Below are 17,753 nucleotides of genomic sequence, written 5' to 3'. Positions count from 1 at the left end.
CTTTAAAAATCTTCTTCTAAAGAACCACTGAGCTAGAAAAGCTGAAACTTATGTGGAATCATCCTGGGGTAGTGTAGATTCTAAATTGTTCAAATCATGACCCCTGGGGTAGGGGGAGGCCAAAATGGGGAATACAAGTTTTACATTGAAATATGGAGGAAAAATTTTTAAAAACCTTCTTCTGAAGAACCACTGAGCCAGAAAAGCTGAAACTTATGTGGAAGCATCTTGGGGTAGTGTAGATTTTAAATTGTTCAAATCATGACCCCCGGGGGTAGGGCGGGGCCACAATAGGTATTACAAAGTGGGAAGTCTGGTAATGAACAGCATGAAGTTACTCAGGTGAGCGATGTGGCCCATGGGCCTCTTGTTTACATGAAGGCCTTCATAATGATGGAACATTTTCACTAATGAAGAATCACACCAGCGAGGTTCCATTTATTCTGCATATCTATACTTATAACCCAGATAGCATGAGGACATTGGCCCAACGTTGGCCCAACAATGTTGGTTATGTTGGGCCAATGTTGGCAATTTACGGTGGCCCAATGTCCTATTGCTCATTGGCGCGATGTTGGTCCAACATGTTGGGCCTATGTTGGTACCACACTGTTTGTTTATATGTCAACGTTGGTACAACGTTATTCCAACATACCAACGCCAACTCAATATTTTGTAACGTTGGACCAACGTTGGACCTCAGTTCAAAATATAATTATTACGTTGGTCCAACGTTGGTACAACGCTTTTGTTGAAATGTAAACGTTGGTACAACGTTATTCCAACATACTAATGCTAACTAAATATTTTGTAACGTTGGCCCTACGGTGGACCTCAGTTCAAAATATAATTATTACGTTGGTTCAGCGTTGGTACAACGTTGTTTGTTGAAATGTAAACGTTGGCACAATTATTCCTGAATACAAATGTCTTACAAAATCAATTAAATTTCGTAACTTTTTTATTTCCCAGATTATACGACACAATTAATTTCACCAAGTTTGGCCAAATAAATTTTTCCTCCTAAAAATGTATCACAATATACATGTATTCTAAGTATCCCGTGGAATGTAACTAAGTGGCCATGGAATGTCACAGGCACTAATATGCACTATATGTTACATGTATCAATAATGTAACTCTTTTGTCTCTATATGCTGTTTTTAAATATACCGTTTTCGACTGATACATCAGTCGAAAACGGTATATTACATTATTGATAACATATAGTGCATATTAGAATACAAAAATAGGAAAAAGGTGACTCGACCCCATATTTCAAAAGAAAAAAAAAATGGAAAGGGGGGGGGGTCCAGACCCCAAGTGCCTGTGTGGAATGTAAGTAAAAGTAGGAAGAGGTAGAAAGTTCAATGTTTCTCAAGTATATTCCACATTACTATGTCCACTACAAAATATCGATTTGATGTAAGAGTCTTCAAGTTCTAATTTGTAGAGTTTTGGAAGGTCACATCTGAATCATTCATTCCTTTTTCTGTTATTTATCTGTTCCTAGAATCCATATCTCCCACACATATTAATCAGTCCTTTCCATATGAAGAAAATGCCACATCAATAGTCTCATAATATAGAAGGCTTTTCCAGCCAATTCCTATAAACGTTAAGAACGTCATCAATTTAAATAATATTTTCAAATGTTTAATCAGCACCCCGGTACTGATAATTTAAAAGCTTACAGGCCATTATAATTTTGAAACACATATATATTTTTAAAGCAATTCTTTAGGTTGAATTTCACATTATTAATTATCAATAATAAATACAAAAAATATACTTACATTTCAACGGTTAAAATTCTTGCGTTCACTAACATGCTTTATTCAAGTGCGGTGCGTGACGGTTTGTGGAAAAAAAAAAAACTGATTAAGATGCCGATTTCCTTGGGGACCGATGAGTCACCTGCCGAGCCAGTGCATTTCACCACTGACCTATTTATTTGGAGCTTTAAAACAAAGCACTTTAAATTAAATCAATGATGCTAAATATAGAATCTACCAAGATACAACATTACTCTATGTAATTCACAGACTTATAAAGTTTGTTTCATAATTTTCTATTTGATATAATATAGAATCAATGTTTATCATTAGTTGCTTATTACATTACCATCGATTTACAATAAATAAACCTAAATTGATAAATGACACTTTTCACAATATTGGGCCAACGTTGGACCAGCATTTCATCTCCAACATTACAGGCTACCGGTACATGTAATCCTAATATTCCCTCTATTGGACCAACTCCAGCCCAGTGTAACAAGCACAACACAGAGCGAAGTCTCATAATATTATCAACATTTACTAAGCTGGACCAACGTTGGACCAACATTGAATGTCCAACACTTAAGTGGCCACGTTTCGTGTCAACATGTACTCGGTTAGACCTACGTTGGGCCAACATTTCATACCCAACACACAATGGTCTTGATCCATGCCAACATTTACTCGGTTGGACCTATGTTGGGCCAACATTTTAATGTCCAACACATAGTCGCCATATTTCTTGTCAACATGTTACTACAATGGGCCAACATTGGACCAACATCGCATACCCAACACCGTTGGTTTAGCTTTCATGCCAACGTAGATTAACGTTGGACCAACGTTGGGCAAACATTTGTTCCCCAACGCCAACACTTTACCAACCACACAACCAAAAACCAACGTTGGCCCAACGTAGTCATGCTATCTGGGAAATTAATAAATTTTGCAAATAAACTCCAAAACGGGTGCACTAGAGTTTTTACTTACTCCTCTAAGAACATACTAGATACAAAATGATGTCCGTAAACTATCTTAGGATTTTACTCGCATGGTAAGTATCGTACATTGAATTAAAAGTCTACTTTCATTTTCTATACACAGCCATGAAATTGCAAAAACGTGAGTACGGTGGCGGTTCCGACTGGCAATTTTTAATTAAAATGACAACAAGCAATCGTTTATTTATTTCATAAAACGTCATCAGTGAATTATTCAATCAATACTTGATTTAAATGATATAAAAGAAATAAGTTGTGATAACCGATTAAAAAGGGAAATGTGCAAATTATTTTCCTCATTCACCGATCTTAATATTGAGAAAAGTATTATTAATAATATTATTATAATAATAATATTAAGAAAAAGCTGCATGAACATAAAAAAAAAAAAAAAAAAAAAAAAAAAAAAAAAAAAAAAAAAAAAACTTTTGTGTGAATGGTCATTGAAATAATGGTAAATCATTGATAACACTATAGATTGTGAATATATTTATATATATATCGAAAGACTATTACATATATGAAGTAGGTTTTCCTAATAAATTTATCGGTAAAATTTGTATATATTCCTCACTGTTAGCATCGTGGCAACGAACCCGAAGTGCAATTTGTACTTTGTAATAAACTTACTTATATGAAAAGAGAAAATAATTAAATAAGGTATTGTTCAAATACAATTAAAGCTGTGCTTTAATCAATACATTTCAGTTTGCTTTTGTTTTTTTTTTTAGCTCACCTGAGCCGAAGGCTCAAGTGAGCTTTTCTGATCATATTTTGTCTGTAGTCCGTCTGTTCGTCTGTCTGTCCGTCCATCTGTCTGTAAACTTTTCTCATTTTCGACTTCTTCTCAAGAACTACTGGGCCAATTTCAACCAAAATTGCCACAAAGTATTCTTGGGTGAAGGGGATTCAAGTTTGTTCAAAAGAAGGGCCAAGCCTTCTTTCAAGGGGAGATAATGAAGAATTAGTGAAAAATTAATAGCATCTTTTAAAAATCTTCTTCTCAAGAACCACAAAGCCAGGGAAGATGAAACTCATGTGGAAGCATCCTCAGGTAGTGTAGATCCAAGTTTGTTCAAATCATAACCCCCGGAGGTAGGGCGGGGCCACAGTGGAGGATCAAAGTTTTAAATAGAAATACATTTAAACATCTTCTTATCAAGAACAGCAAAGCCATGATGAGTCATATTTATATGGAAGCATCCTCAGGTAGTGTAGATTCAAGTTTGTTCAAATCATGACCCCCGGGGGTAGGGCGGGGCCACAATGGAGGATTAGAGTTTTACATAGAAATATATTGGAAAAACCTTTAAAAATCTTCTTCTCAAGAATAGCAAAGCCATGATGAGTCATATTTATATGGAAGCATCCTCAGGTAGTGAAGATTCATGTTGTCTAAATCATGACCCCCGGGGGTAGGGCGGGGCCACAATGGAGGATCAAAGTTTTACATAGAAATATATTGGAAAAACCTTTAAAAATCTTCTTCTCAAGAACAGCAAAGCCATGATGAGTCATATTTATATGGAAGCATCCTCAGGTAGTGTAGATTCAAGTTTATTCAAATCATGACGCCGGGGGTAGGGCAGGGCCACAATGGAGGATCAAAGTTTTACATAAAAATATATTGGAAAAATCTTTAAAAATCTTCTCCTCAGGAACAGCAAAGCCCTGATTGATCATATTTATGTGGAAGTATCCTCAGGTAGTATAGATTCAAGTTTGTTCAAATCATGACCCCCTGGGGTAGGATGGGGCCACAATGGATGATCAAAGTCTGAAATAGAAATATATAGGAAGATTTCTTCTGATGAAGAACTGCAAAGCCATGATTAGTCATTTTGATATGGAAGCATCCTCAGGTAGTGTAAATTCAATTTTGTTCAAATGATGACCCCTGGGGTAGGGTGGGGCCCAATAAGGGGATCGAAAGTTTTACATAAGAACATATAGAAAAAATATTTCTTCTGAAGAACAGAAAAGCTATGTTTAGTCATATCGATATGGAAGCATCCTCAGGTAGTGTATATTCAGTTTTGTTCAAATGAAGACTCAATTTATTAATAATACAGGCAGCATTAACATTTCATGGCACGCGTTTGTCACAATCTATTTATACATTATATCAATGAAAGTAAACCGGCGGAAAACAGGGAATCGCTACCTGCCTACCGGGATGACCTCCCTACTAATCTGGCGCGATAGCGCCCCCACAGGGAAAATAACTGTGGTGGGAATAGACCTCTTGGAACCAACAAGAGTGACTGCCACATACGAACAGGGAATTCAAGTTCTGACTCGGGCCCTAACTCTATACTGTCTCCCCTGGTATAAAAGAACAACCTGGGGATAATACCCCCAGGGGTAGACCCCCAAAGCCTGCCCTTGGTACCACGATGATCAAGCTGGTCCCTCAGGTACCGCTGAGGTAACCCCCGAATCTTCCCCAGTACTGAGGATAGATTACCCAGAGTTTTGAGCCAGACATGGTAGAAATCCTCATTCGCGGTAATACCCGAACTCCATCAAATGAACTTATCTATACAAGTTCACCCGCCACTAACGTGTTGTGTGGTATATTAGCCTATAGCCTATTATGATTTCACCCACCAATCCTTCCATTAAACATATTAAAGTCCGTAAATGCAAATATATACATATCTATATACATATACACATAATATATACTTCTTTGAAATTCACGCTATCAAGCTATGTCATCTGGGAATACCTTTACGTCCATCTGATTGCCCCTATAGGATTCGAGACCACCTTGCAGACTATTAAGAAACACTGAAATTCCTAAATCATTTAAATGTGTGCCATCATATCTAAACAGCTGTTTTGAGGCAAAAGTAATTGTTGGATGTCTGATGACCCGGCCCCCTTCTGCTTTAAGAAATTGCTTAACTTTACGGTTTACATCTTTACGCATAGCATCAACTTTGGATGCGGAATTGGCACTGTGCCAGTATAAGGGAGGTAACATATCGGACCAAATAACAGACATGTTTGAAGCCAATAACTTGCAACAAAGGAAGGAGCATTTGATATTTTGAATTAGTTCCCCTCCAGGCAATATGCCTAGGTCATTGGAACCCAGGTGTACCACCAAATAATTTGGTGGAGGGGTAGACTTCAGTTTTTTCTCGAAAAAAGAGTCAAATTCTTTCCATCTCATTCCCCTGACACCAGACCACATTATGGAGATGTTCTTATCTTGAAGTGTGAGGTTTTTTCCTCCAGGTCTGTTGGTAGCACTTCGGACTGCCCAGTATACTATGGATGATCCCAGTCCCATACTATTTTCCTATAACCTACAAAACTTAAAGTTTGTTAGCAAGGAAAACAAATCCACAAAAAAAAAATAATATTATAAATTTTGTGAATCTAATGTATTAAGAGTATGCCCCCGACTTCCATCTGCCCCATTCTTTGATTATTTGGTCAGGTATACCCTTCACTGCTGCCTCTGTTGCTGCCTCTATGCGGAATGAGTGTGACCTAAAACGCCCATTCTTAATGTTGCAGAATTGTAAAGTTTTAGCTAACAGGGCAGAAAACTGGTAACGTGTTAAAGGCTTACCATCAAAATGCACCAGGAATGGATTAGCACTTGTTGTGCCACGAGTTCGAACCCTAAAAAATTACTTATGGTAGAAACAGGACAAGCTGGCTCTCGTGTACTAAACAAAAACAAGGTGGTCTTGTTACCTAATTGGTTTGTTTTTGATTGATTGTCTTATAGTCAGCTTAACCTGTTTGTGTCCGTTAACTTGAATGATGTCAATGTCGTTTTGTTGCAAAGGTCTTGAGTCCTGCCCTCTCAGCGATTGACAGGCTAATTCGCCTACACTTAAAAAGCCAAAAAATGCTAAACAAAAAGCAGCCTTAAAAAGATGAACTTCATAACTAGAAGAACAGACCTTCTCTAAAGCCTGGAGAAGTGAGACAAGCATTTCTAAAGTTATAGGGGCTCGTGTATCCTGTTTTGGTGTCAGTCTTGCAGCCCCTTCTACCAACTTTGAAACAATGAATGATTTGGTAACGTCTGCAAGACCATGAATTTTGTACATATATGACAAGTCCGATATATATGTTTTAATAGATCCAGGGGATTTACCCTCTACTGACATATAAGCTATATAATGAACTATATGATCTAAAGGAGCGGGCCAAGAAGTCGGAAAACCAAACAAATACCCGAAATGATTGAAACTTTGGAAAGCTGCCTTATATGTGTGCCATGTATTCTCAGCCATAGAGGCCTTTAACAGTTTATTGGTTTCCAGTGTCAAATCTCCCAGATTTCTAGGGGCAATTGGATTGGTGCTGGGTCTGCTTGTGGAGCCAAAGCCCGAAAACGACGCCACTGGCAACGAGAAATAGAATCCGCAATTGCATTTGACTTGGTATCTATGTACTCTGCCTTAAACCTTATGTTAAAATGAAGGGTATTAAGCACAAGTTTCCTAACCAGTTTCTTAACGTCTTCAGATTTAGAAGTTTGTTTGGTGGCTATGTGTACAACTGCCTGATTGTCAATATGGAATAATATCTTTTTATTAGCCAACTGAGGACCCCACACTAATATGGCCGCTACTACGGGAAACAACTCGAGAAATGTCATGTCACGCAGCCTACTTGTTTCTGACCAATGCTGAGGCCATCTACCAAAAGCCCACTTATTATGAAAAAATATTCCAAATCCCCCCAACATACCCCCAGCACTATCTGTGAATAACTGGAGAGTATCATTGGAGACCCAGAGTCTCTCAGGAAAGAGGGCCACTCCATTATAATGATTAAGAAAATCAAGCCACATAACTAAGTCTAATTTCATAGAAGTTGTTACTCTTATTTTGTCTTTTGCCTTCTTAACACCTATTGTGGCATCGATGAGTCTCCTAATAAAGCTCTACCTGCTGCAACTACCTGACAGGCGAAATTCAATAACCCTATTATAGACTGCAAGTCTCGTAAAGTAATCTTTTTGGCCCTTAAGCTGTCTTGAATTCTAGTACATAGCTTAGTCAATTTATCTTGTAGTAAACGCATAAGCATAGACACAGTATCAAATTCTATTCCTGAGAATGTCAACCTTTTTGTGGGCTCAACCGTCTTGTCGTTGGCTATAGGGACCCTAAGTTCAGCACAGACCTGATGAAAGATATCAAGCGTATGTTTACAACTAGAGTCACTTGCTTTTCTTGCAAATAAAAAATCATCTAGGTAATGCAAGAGGTTTCGATTGTAAGATATTTTACATGTGAGCCAATGCAAGAATTTACTAAACTGCTTAAATAAGGCACAAGAAAGCTTGGAACCGAACGGCAAACATTTGTCAAAATAGTATTTTTCATTGCACTTGATACCTAAAAGGTCAAAGTCCCCCTGGGTAAATAGGCAACAAGCGGAATGCACTCTTAAGGTCAGTTTTGGCCAGGAGGGCACCATGCCCCAATTTCTGTATCATCAATACTGCTTCATCTATATTGCTATACTTTACTGTGCAAATGTCCGGGTCAATAAAATAATTAACTGAATCAAAGTCTGGGTAGGACAAGTGATGAATTAAACGGACATCCCCATCTTTCTTGGGCACGAGGCCTACTGGTGATACGCGAAGCGTGGGGAAAGGAATATCGTGAAAAGGACCAGCCATTCTACCCAAGGTGACTTCTTTAGCAAGCTTTTGCTCGACAACTTGAGGGGCGTCTTTGGCAGATTTAAGATTTTTTGCTTCCCTGTAAGTTCTTGGGCCAGCATAGTGTAGCAGAAATCCAAATTTAAAACCATTTAACAGTTGTAGTTTTTCTAAATTGAAAGGATATAATTCTAATTCGTTACAAAGTTGGTTGTATTTAATGGGTGTGGCAGCAAGGTCATATAGCATCATATCAGCATTATTTCTGACCAGATGGGCAGTTGATCTGGGGATGAGGTCCCCCACAGTTAGCACATCTGTGTCTAAACTTGCATGGATTAAAGGAGCATGAGCCCCTATTAAAGGCAAAGCAGTTGCCGACCGACCTTGACGACTGTGGTTTATTAATGTTATAGCCTTGTTTGAATCCGGACCCGCCACCCTGAGTAGTTGTTCCGAGATAAGTTGTTTGTGTCCGTGTACGAAAGGAACTACCCCCAACATTTCCTGAAAGTATGTCCCTATGAGAAGTTTGTGAAGTCGATTGTTCGTACTGTCCCGGGGAAATCAACATTACCCACAATTCGAAATCAACTTCCCCCCATGGTGAAGTAGGATGCCTCTCTTTTTTCAAGCGGAATTGCTCGTCATACTTAGACCTACCCAAATGTCCTTGTCTACTGGCAGCCAATCGAATACGGTGCATGTACTTAATCATTTCTTGGGCTTTCCCTGGAAACCTCTCGAGGTATATTGACATGTAAATAATAAATGCAGTTGTCCAAATGTGTATATTATTTATCGACTTCAAGTGTTGTTTTTCAACAACTAGTTGGCCATTTTTAATAACAAGCTCCCCCGTGATGTTAGGGTCAGTCCTAAGGTCGTAGGCCTGTTTTAAAAATAATGCCAGATCTATATAAGAACCTGCCCATATTTTTTCTCGGATGGCTACGGGCACATGGCTGCCTATAGGGTCACAAATACTAATTTAAGCGGATGGGCGACTACTAGTAACTTGCACCTGTTCCCCAATCGAGAGACCCCCAATACATTGAGTTACCGAATTAAAACCCGAGCCCGACTGATTTGTATCCAAGCTAAGGATTTGATCCTTACGTCGCGGGTTCGAATCCCACTGTGGGACGTGGAGACCGGTTCTTCGGATGAGACCGTATAAACCGAGGTCCCGTGTCACGGTAGGTGCTGGCACGAAAAAGATCCCTAACTGCTCTAAGTGCCGAGTATAGGACAAAATTTGCAGCTCTCCACCGGCAAATGGTGGCGTCTCCATATGAGGGAAAAATTCTCGAGAAGGACGTTAAATAACATACAAACAAACAAACAAACAACTTGGGGGCGTGGAGACGTACATCTACTTCATGCGTTGAAAAAAGTATTTCTTCCTGCTATAAGCCTGTAGGCTATAAGTAGAAACTACAATATATATATTTTATTGTAATTTTTCTGTCGGTAGTGGTATAAATTCAATTCCCCGCGCTTGCGCGGGATTTCATCTAGTTGTTCATACAAAGGAGGGTACTTACAAAAAAAGTCATATGAGATTATAATTCAAAATAATTTCAAGTTCATGATTTTTAGACTATCAAATTAATTTTCAGATTTTTCAAAAGGCCGCTTTTGATATATTTATCTGAGATGATATTGATTGTGATGAAAGAGTTCTTTTTTTTTTACTTTTCATGTAGCATTGACGATGGTTGCAGACATTTAGTGGCCACCCTTTTTGAGCATATTGACTTTGTAGATGATGCAAGGAAAACAGTGTCACACCAGGACCTTGTCAGTGGGTCTAGAGAGCAAGGGAAAATTAAGACTCTGTTCTGGCAACAGACCTACATACATCTTATACAAGTGATTCAGTAAACACACCATGGCCTACGGAAGAGCATTGCACACCCATTAATGCAGATACACCCCTGTCGGATAAAGAAGAATTTTGTGCTTTGGTAAAGGAAACTTGCCCTAAAGCTTACATTCTTGATAATGTTGAGGAGAAAAGAAAAAGAAAACGCAGAGAAAAATTAAAATCATTAGCCATACCAGTTTCAATGGAAAAAATCGAAAAATATTTTCAAGATCATGATTGTGCAGATTGGAATAATGATTGTGTAAAAAAAAAATAAATAAATGTAATTTAAGACTATGATATTGGACAATTTATTGGTGTTGAAATAGAAACTTGTTGACAAAATGAGAATGAAAATTGGCATTGTGTTTGGAAAGGACTTTTAACTTCTAAATTTTGGTAAATATAACACTGTCGTGACAACAAGGCTATGGCTGAAAAACTGCTAAATCACAGTCCATTAAATGAAGAAAGACTTCCAGTCCCAATACTTTTTGGTTAGAAGTTTTGAAAATAAAGCGCGATTTATGTTAAGAAAGAGTCACTGATACCACAATAGGTAATGCTCATATATTGTCTCAGGATTGATTTTTATCTAGAACAAACACTTTTCTTGGGGCTAGCATAGATGGGATAGTAAAGTGTTTTGTTTGTCTGGACTTCCTTCTGGAAGTCACAAACGTTGCCCTGAAAAACTTTCATATAAAAAATGGATTAATCATGTCTAAGATTTGTGACTAACTCGGATGATGGAACTTCTGCACTAATACTTGGGCATAAGTATTTTTATCAAACACAAGGCCAGTTGGCCATCTCTGGACTACAAAAATGTGTCTTGGTTGCACATACCCAAAGGGAATATACATGTATACTGTCGATGTAAAATTTTACTCTGATTTTTAAAAAGTGTGTGAAACAAATCTGACTGGAAAAATTTTACTGGGAATTTTAAATGTTTTCATTTCTTCGAATGGCTCTTTCCACATGAATTCGAAGAATTCAATTGAGAATTTTAAATGTTTTTTTTTTTCTACAAATGGCTCTTTTTATATGAATTCGAACACTTGCAACTTTTTTTTTTTTGAGCGGTTGACAGCTTTTTGCGCTTAATGTTCTTCCATAACTAAAAGCTTGGATGTAGAGGATTTCTTTAGCAGTGCAATTGCCTTGTACTGAACCCTCTATCTGGCATGATATAACCCCTTCCTGTTCCTGTACGAATTATTCCAGTTAAAAGTTTTGTGTGTTTGTGTGTTTATAGTTTAACAAGGTAATCCGCGAGTGTTTGGTCGGAATGGTTTTTCAAAATATATTTCAGAACAGTAAAAAACGTCTGGTATTAGGGAAATTCCTGTATGATTATGGTGGATTTTCTTGAACAGTATCTTTGGAGGGCCATTCAATCAACTGCTCAAAACATTTTGAAAGAAGATTCACTCATGTTGTAAATAATCTGCAAACATGACTTTGACTGGACCAGTCTTACAAGGCTTCAGCAGCGTCACTTTTAATTATCCGCTTCTTTTTGGCAGGTGGATTTTTTCGTTTTGGTGAAGGTTTGTCGTTGTACTCTGGCAAAAGGATCTGCTGTTTCAGGGTCAGGAAATTCCTCTGTTGACCATTTTTGATCTTTGAAGTGCAAAAAATGTCAGCAAATTATATAAAAATCATAATGGTTTTGCACATGTAACATGCTACATAAAAATTTTTGATATATATTTATCAAAATACTTATTTATTTAGTCTTTCTCTGACCTACATACAGTGTATCAGTTATGAAGGAAAACTTTTTTGTAAATCATTTCAAATGTCTTTATAGTATTTTTTAAGAACAAATAACTTTTGTATTAAAAAATATTCTTACCTTAGTGAAAATGAATTTCCATTCAGTTAAGTTTCCAGTATTAAGTTGAACATGTGGTCGTCCACAGATTTGGTTTGTTCTTGGTTTTGCAAATACACCTTTGGTCTGTCATATTATCTACTGTAAGCATTACATTTACCCCAAGAGCATCATTTTGTCGGCATAATTAAAAAAAAAAAGAAATCATTCAAAAGCTTATATTAATCAGATAAATTCAGATAATACTTGTCAAGCATAAACAGTTCATGTATAATGCAAAGATTATTCTTATCAAGGCTGCCGAGTTTGTACCGGGGTCAAGTGATTAAACATAGATGTTGCAAAGATTTTCAGATTTCCGGATAATAGCTATGAGGTCACCTGAGTGTTTCAGAAAAAGAGAAAAAATACACAAATACAGCTTACAATATACAGAAAAAAAACGGAATGAGGTAAAAACATAATCTCATTCTGAATTTATTTTCTCGGCAGGCAAACTTCTTTTGTAACATTACAAGTTCTATGAGCAAAGTATAATCGCCAGGTAGCGTATATTAATGTCGTTGGAGATGTCATTTAGGACAAAAATACCACGCAGATCCTTTGTTATGTACCTATCAAGTCATTCGAATGAAATTGTTTTGTCGACTATTTTTGATAAAGCATGGACTTTAAAATAAATAAAGAAACTTCGATAATAACACGATAAGTATTTTAAAAATATGCAGAACATAAAGGATGACTGCACTTAACGCTATGTTTTGGGTCTTTTTCGGTCGTTTCTTTTGCTTATATATCTTAACCTAATATCAATTTTGTATATTAACTTAGGATTTCTGTCAATTTGGCACCGAATTTAAATGTTAAAAATGATTTTAGACTGCGGTACAATAAACTAATTTCATGCTTTTTGTCCTTATGTTTTCTAAATACAGAGAATTTACACTTACGAGGGATGATCAAAAAGTTCGCGAACTATCTCTATATTTACAAAACCACAATTAAGATTAGAATGAAATTTGGCACACATATAGTCATACACATGTTCTATAAATGGCACGTTATATCATGTTTAGCTCCGTGACTGTGACGTCACGATGTGAAAATGACGTCAATATATAGGTGACTTGTGACAAAAAATTATTCACTCAGCCTTACTCGAAAAGGCTGTAAAGTTTAATGTATATCTCGGAAATTCCTTTGCAGTAGAATATGATAATTTGTATAAGGTTTATGAAGACAAAAGACTTAGATGAAGTTCAGTCATTAATTTGATTTATTGTTTTAGTGAAGGCAGGGAGATGGTTAAAAATGATGTTTGTTCTGTTGCTCTGTCGAGCAATTTGTTTTGAAAGATCGCCAAGTTGCAATTAGAAAAATAGTTTAATATTTGAACAATAAAATAATTATCAAATAATTATGAAGTCCCTAAAATTTCGTTACTTTAGAATTTAAACATATAAGTTATGAAAAAAGAAGACGCTCCTACTTTTTCCACATTGGATAAACGACGTTCCCGAGACAGAGGACTCGGGTTTTGAAGGTCACCTTGCTCATTTTTGGAAGGTACACTAGACAAAATTGCTAACGCACCACCTAAATAAATTAACATTTTTCTTTTCAAAACTTGTTTATGATGTTTTTGATATATAACTATGTTGCTTTAATAAAAAATGAGACATTTAAATGCTTTAACTGATAAATAACAACAATGTTTACTGAAGCGTAACCACTTTATAGAAAAAATTAAAATCATATCCATACTTTTTTGGTGGAATAAATTTTTAATTTTTTCGTTGTGGTTGTGTTCTTTACGTTTGTACTAATTAAAAAATCAGAAAAAAAGTTACACTGTATGCGGCGTTTGACTCTAGAAGAGCGTGCTAAGGCAGCCAGTATGGTGTCTGCAGGGGGTTTCCTTTGAAGAAATTTGTGAAAAATTGAAAGAATTAAATGATTATGAATTTCTCTGGTGAAAAATTGTTGAAAATGAATTAACGATCATAAAAATGTTTACAATATATATCGACGGCATTAAGTGAGAACTACACAATAATTTCAAGATTGTTCCAGAAAATTGGGGCAATCGATTGTTGGGTGGATTTGGTAGGGACAGCAAGGTACTGAATGACTACTAAGCGATATGGTAGTCAATCAGGGTATATCATTTGATTTTTAAGTGGGAGACTGCTCCCGTCGCAATCTCACGGACCACCTTCGGTAATCACCAACTTCATATCTTGGCAAAAACGGCGCGAAGTGCACGTCGGGAAATTGGTTTTTGGACAAGACGGTCCTTTAAGGGTCTTGACATGACACCAAGACATTTGTCAATCCAACTGTTTTGGAAAAGATGGCATATTTTATATACTAGTACCGATCAGGAAAATGATCAATTCACAAATAAGAATAATACCTGGTGCGTTAGCAATTTTGTCTAGTGTATATACTTATCCACCCATCCTATTGCCGAGATTTGGCCATTTCTAACAGATGGAGTGTTCTTGTTTCAAAAAAAAATACCTTGCATGGTAAGAAATATAAGACTCGGAAAAATCTCCTAGCTCCTGTGAACAGACCGCTACAGAGCATATCACGTGACCGCCTGGGTCACATGATTCGCACATGGACAGAACAATGGCAGATGTGCATTAAAATCGGAGAGGACTACTTTAAAAAAAATGAATACTGAAACCTCGTTTTATTTCTTTTAAGGAAATAATTCAGTTAGTTTGCGAACATTTTGATTATTCCTCGTACCTGCCCTTGATTGAAAATTAGATATGCATGAGAGGTGGAGCTAGAATTGTAAGAATGGGTCTAAAATTAGACTAGATAAATTACAATGAAATGTATTAAAAAATACGAGATCACTCTTTCCCATCTCCTTATTCATTATGTATAACATAAGAAAATTATTTATAAAGATTCAAAACGTAATTAACAACATAAGTCCATCCATGAAAGTAAAGAATATTTTAAACAGATTCCTGACAATTCAACGTGTTCGAGCACAGTGTCCTAGTTAGCACAGAACCTGCTACCTTACAAGTCATGTAACGGAATCTAGTATTCCCAAAGTTACCTGAGATAAAAAATCACGTGGTGAATTATAATTTTCAACATGTCACAGCCCTTGGTTACAACAGAGAGAGCGAATGTAAGAAGATTTTTCTCTTCTAAACTATGAGCGCATGTTTGTCTATTAATCTTCTTTTGACACAATATTGTTAATGCAAATATGCAACTTCTGTTGAAAGGAGAACAATAGACAAATATGCGCTAACTACGCATAAAGTCAGTAAAAAAAGTGGGCGTCCTCATTATCGTACGGAAATTTAAGAAATTGTGATGACCCCCGCCTTTGAAAACAGATTTGTACTTCGTAAATACGTACTTTTGTTTAACGTAATTACGTAAAGTCGTAGTTTAGATGTTGATCATTCCTGCAATTAAAAGAAAAAATTTGCTTGTTTTGAAAGTTTGTTTTGTTGCAAATTTCGCAGGTCCTTAAGTGCAGTCATCCTTTGATAAGGACATTAGCAATAAATTAAAACTCATTGAAATAATATCCATAATCATAAATTCCCAATTTTAAAATTAATTTTATAGCATTAATTCAAAAACCTTACATCAATTAACTGAGAAATAACTTTTTTTCAGAACAAAAATTCTTTTATTTCTAAAATTATTTTTATTGATCCTAAAAAACGCTAAAAGAAGCTAATGTATTGTGATTTCAAAGACTTAAAAAAGAAAATGCAATAGTCACTTCATCTTTACACGTACGACTCATTGTAACCTCAGTTGACCTTTGTTAATCTTTAATGAAACATTCGTCTTCAGATTGTTCTTAAATGTGTATTATAATTTACCATCCACTTTGTTGTCAGGAATACATATAGGTAAATCTCTGATCACTCGGCTTTTCATTTTACTGTAATTGGTCTTGCTCCCACAGTATCGTAAATAGATGATTTAATTAATTCTGATTAGAATCAGCTGCGTGAGAGCATATTTATATACAGTGTACATGTATATTGTAAATGTCTGTATTGTTGGGTTGAACAGATAAACAATAGGGGTCCCTTCGCCCTCAGATTCTCACAATGTGTTCATAATTACATATATCATTTGTTTTAATAAGGGAATGTATGGAGTAAAATTATTTAATAAAGAAAGACATATTAAATGAATATAAAATAATTCGATGAAAATAGCTTAAAAGATTGGAAAACACTAGGCATCTTTAGGCTACATTGTAGGTTATTTAAAAAAGAATAACTATGTGTAAGAAGAAAATAAGGAACAATCTTTTCTAAATTCTATATAAAAGATTGGAATTCTGTATCAGGTAACAGAAATTTTTGTCGCCTTTTCATTTTTATGTTGATCTTATCAGGTAGAATTCATTGTGAATTTAAATTTAAGACGCCAGCTGAAACTGCTTCAGATCATATATTCAAATTCTTGTGCCTTCGCCGAAATAAATAGTCGGTTAGATTACAATCCCCGTGGTGTAATATGAAAAGTGTGTCACACATGTTGAGTAATTTATGTCTGAATATCTGAGGAAGTGCAATTGTACTGACTGCATTGACACTACAAAGGTCTATAAAGAGATTCCAAATGTAAATAAGCGGTTTGTTTCTTAAAACTGATTTAAGGGGAAAAGGGAACAAAACTGCTTACTTGCGGAGAGTTCTTTAACATGCTGTGCACTAAAGACGACATTGAAATATTGTGTGTCAAATAAAACGCATAATAGGTACATGTACCCTAAGACAAATAGACACGTTTCCAAAACTTAATCCACTGATTGAGAAACCAAAATGAGGCATGTAGAATATTCAAACATTTCATCAGTTTTTGCACTTTTTAATAATACATGTAACACAGCTGAAGACCTAGAGTGTAAAGTAGAGCATATACTAGCACAATATTCCCCTCTCCGGTTTCTGTGGGCTTGATATCATGTACTGTCTTTAAAAGAAATGTTTTCCTTGTCAATGAGATCAACACTGCTTAAAACTGGATACTTTTTTTAACTATGACCTTTTAAGGGCAAAAGATTTCACGTAATTGTGATACATGTTCAGACCGGAAATGAGATTAAGTTTATGAAATACTCACAAAAGATGCCTATGGGTCATATATTCATCTGATTATCTTATAATGAAATCAAATTAAGAATTTAAGTGGCCTCTTCTCTGCTTATTTCAGATAAGAAAAGGAGTGCATTATGAAGCACACTTTAGTGTGGGGACATGTATTTATGTCTTTTGACTCCATCTACCGGTATTTCTTTTTTGTGATTTCCTTGACAATTAAGCTATCTTTAATATATGATGTGTGGAATTTATTGAATTCCATACATTTTTTATCGGCTAGATTGATTGATTGTATTTAATTTTTCTACAGAGACTTTGAGTATCAAGAAGCCGTACATGTACATGCATTGGTTTATTTTCACAACAATTTTCGAAAACACACACACAAAAATTATTTTTATCGAAGTGGGGAGAAAAACCTTTCGTGTCTTAAAGAACAAGTGGAAAATTTATTTTCAAAAGTTTTACTACAAAAAAGTGGAGGCTAGAATAATAAAGAA

The sequence above is a fragment of the Saccostrea echinata genome, unplaced genomic scaffold (genome assembly GCF_033153115.1).
Source record: "Saccostrea echinata isolate AGI-Se365-2 ecotype Australia unplaced genomic scaffold, CSIRO_AGI_Sech_v1 ptg000046l, whole genome shotgun sequence".
NCBI lineage: Eukaryota > Metazoa > Mollusca > Bivalvia > Ostreida > Ostreidae > Saccostrea > Saccostrea echinata.
Note: the sequence above shows the minus strand (reverse complement) of the source record.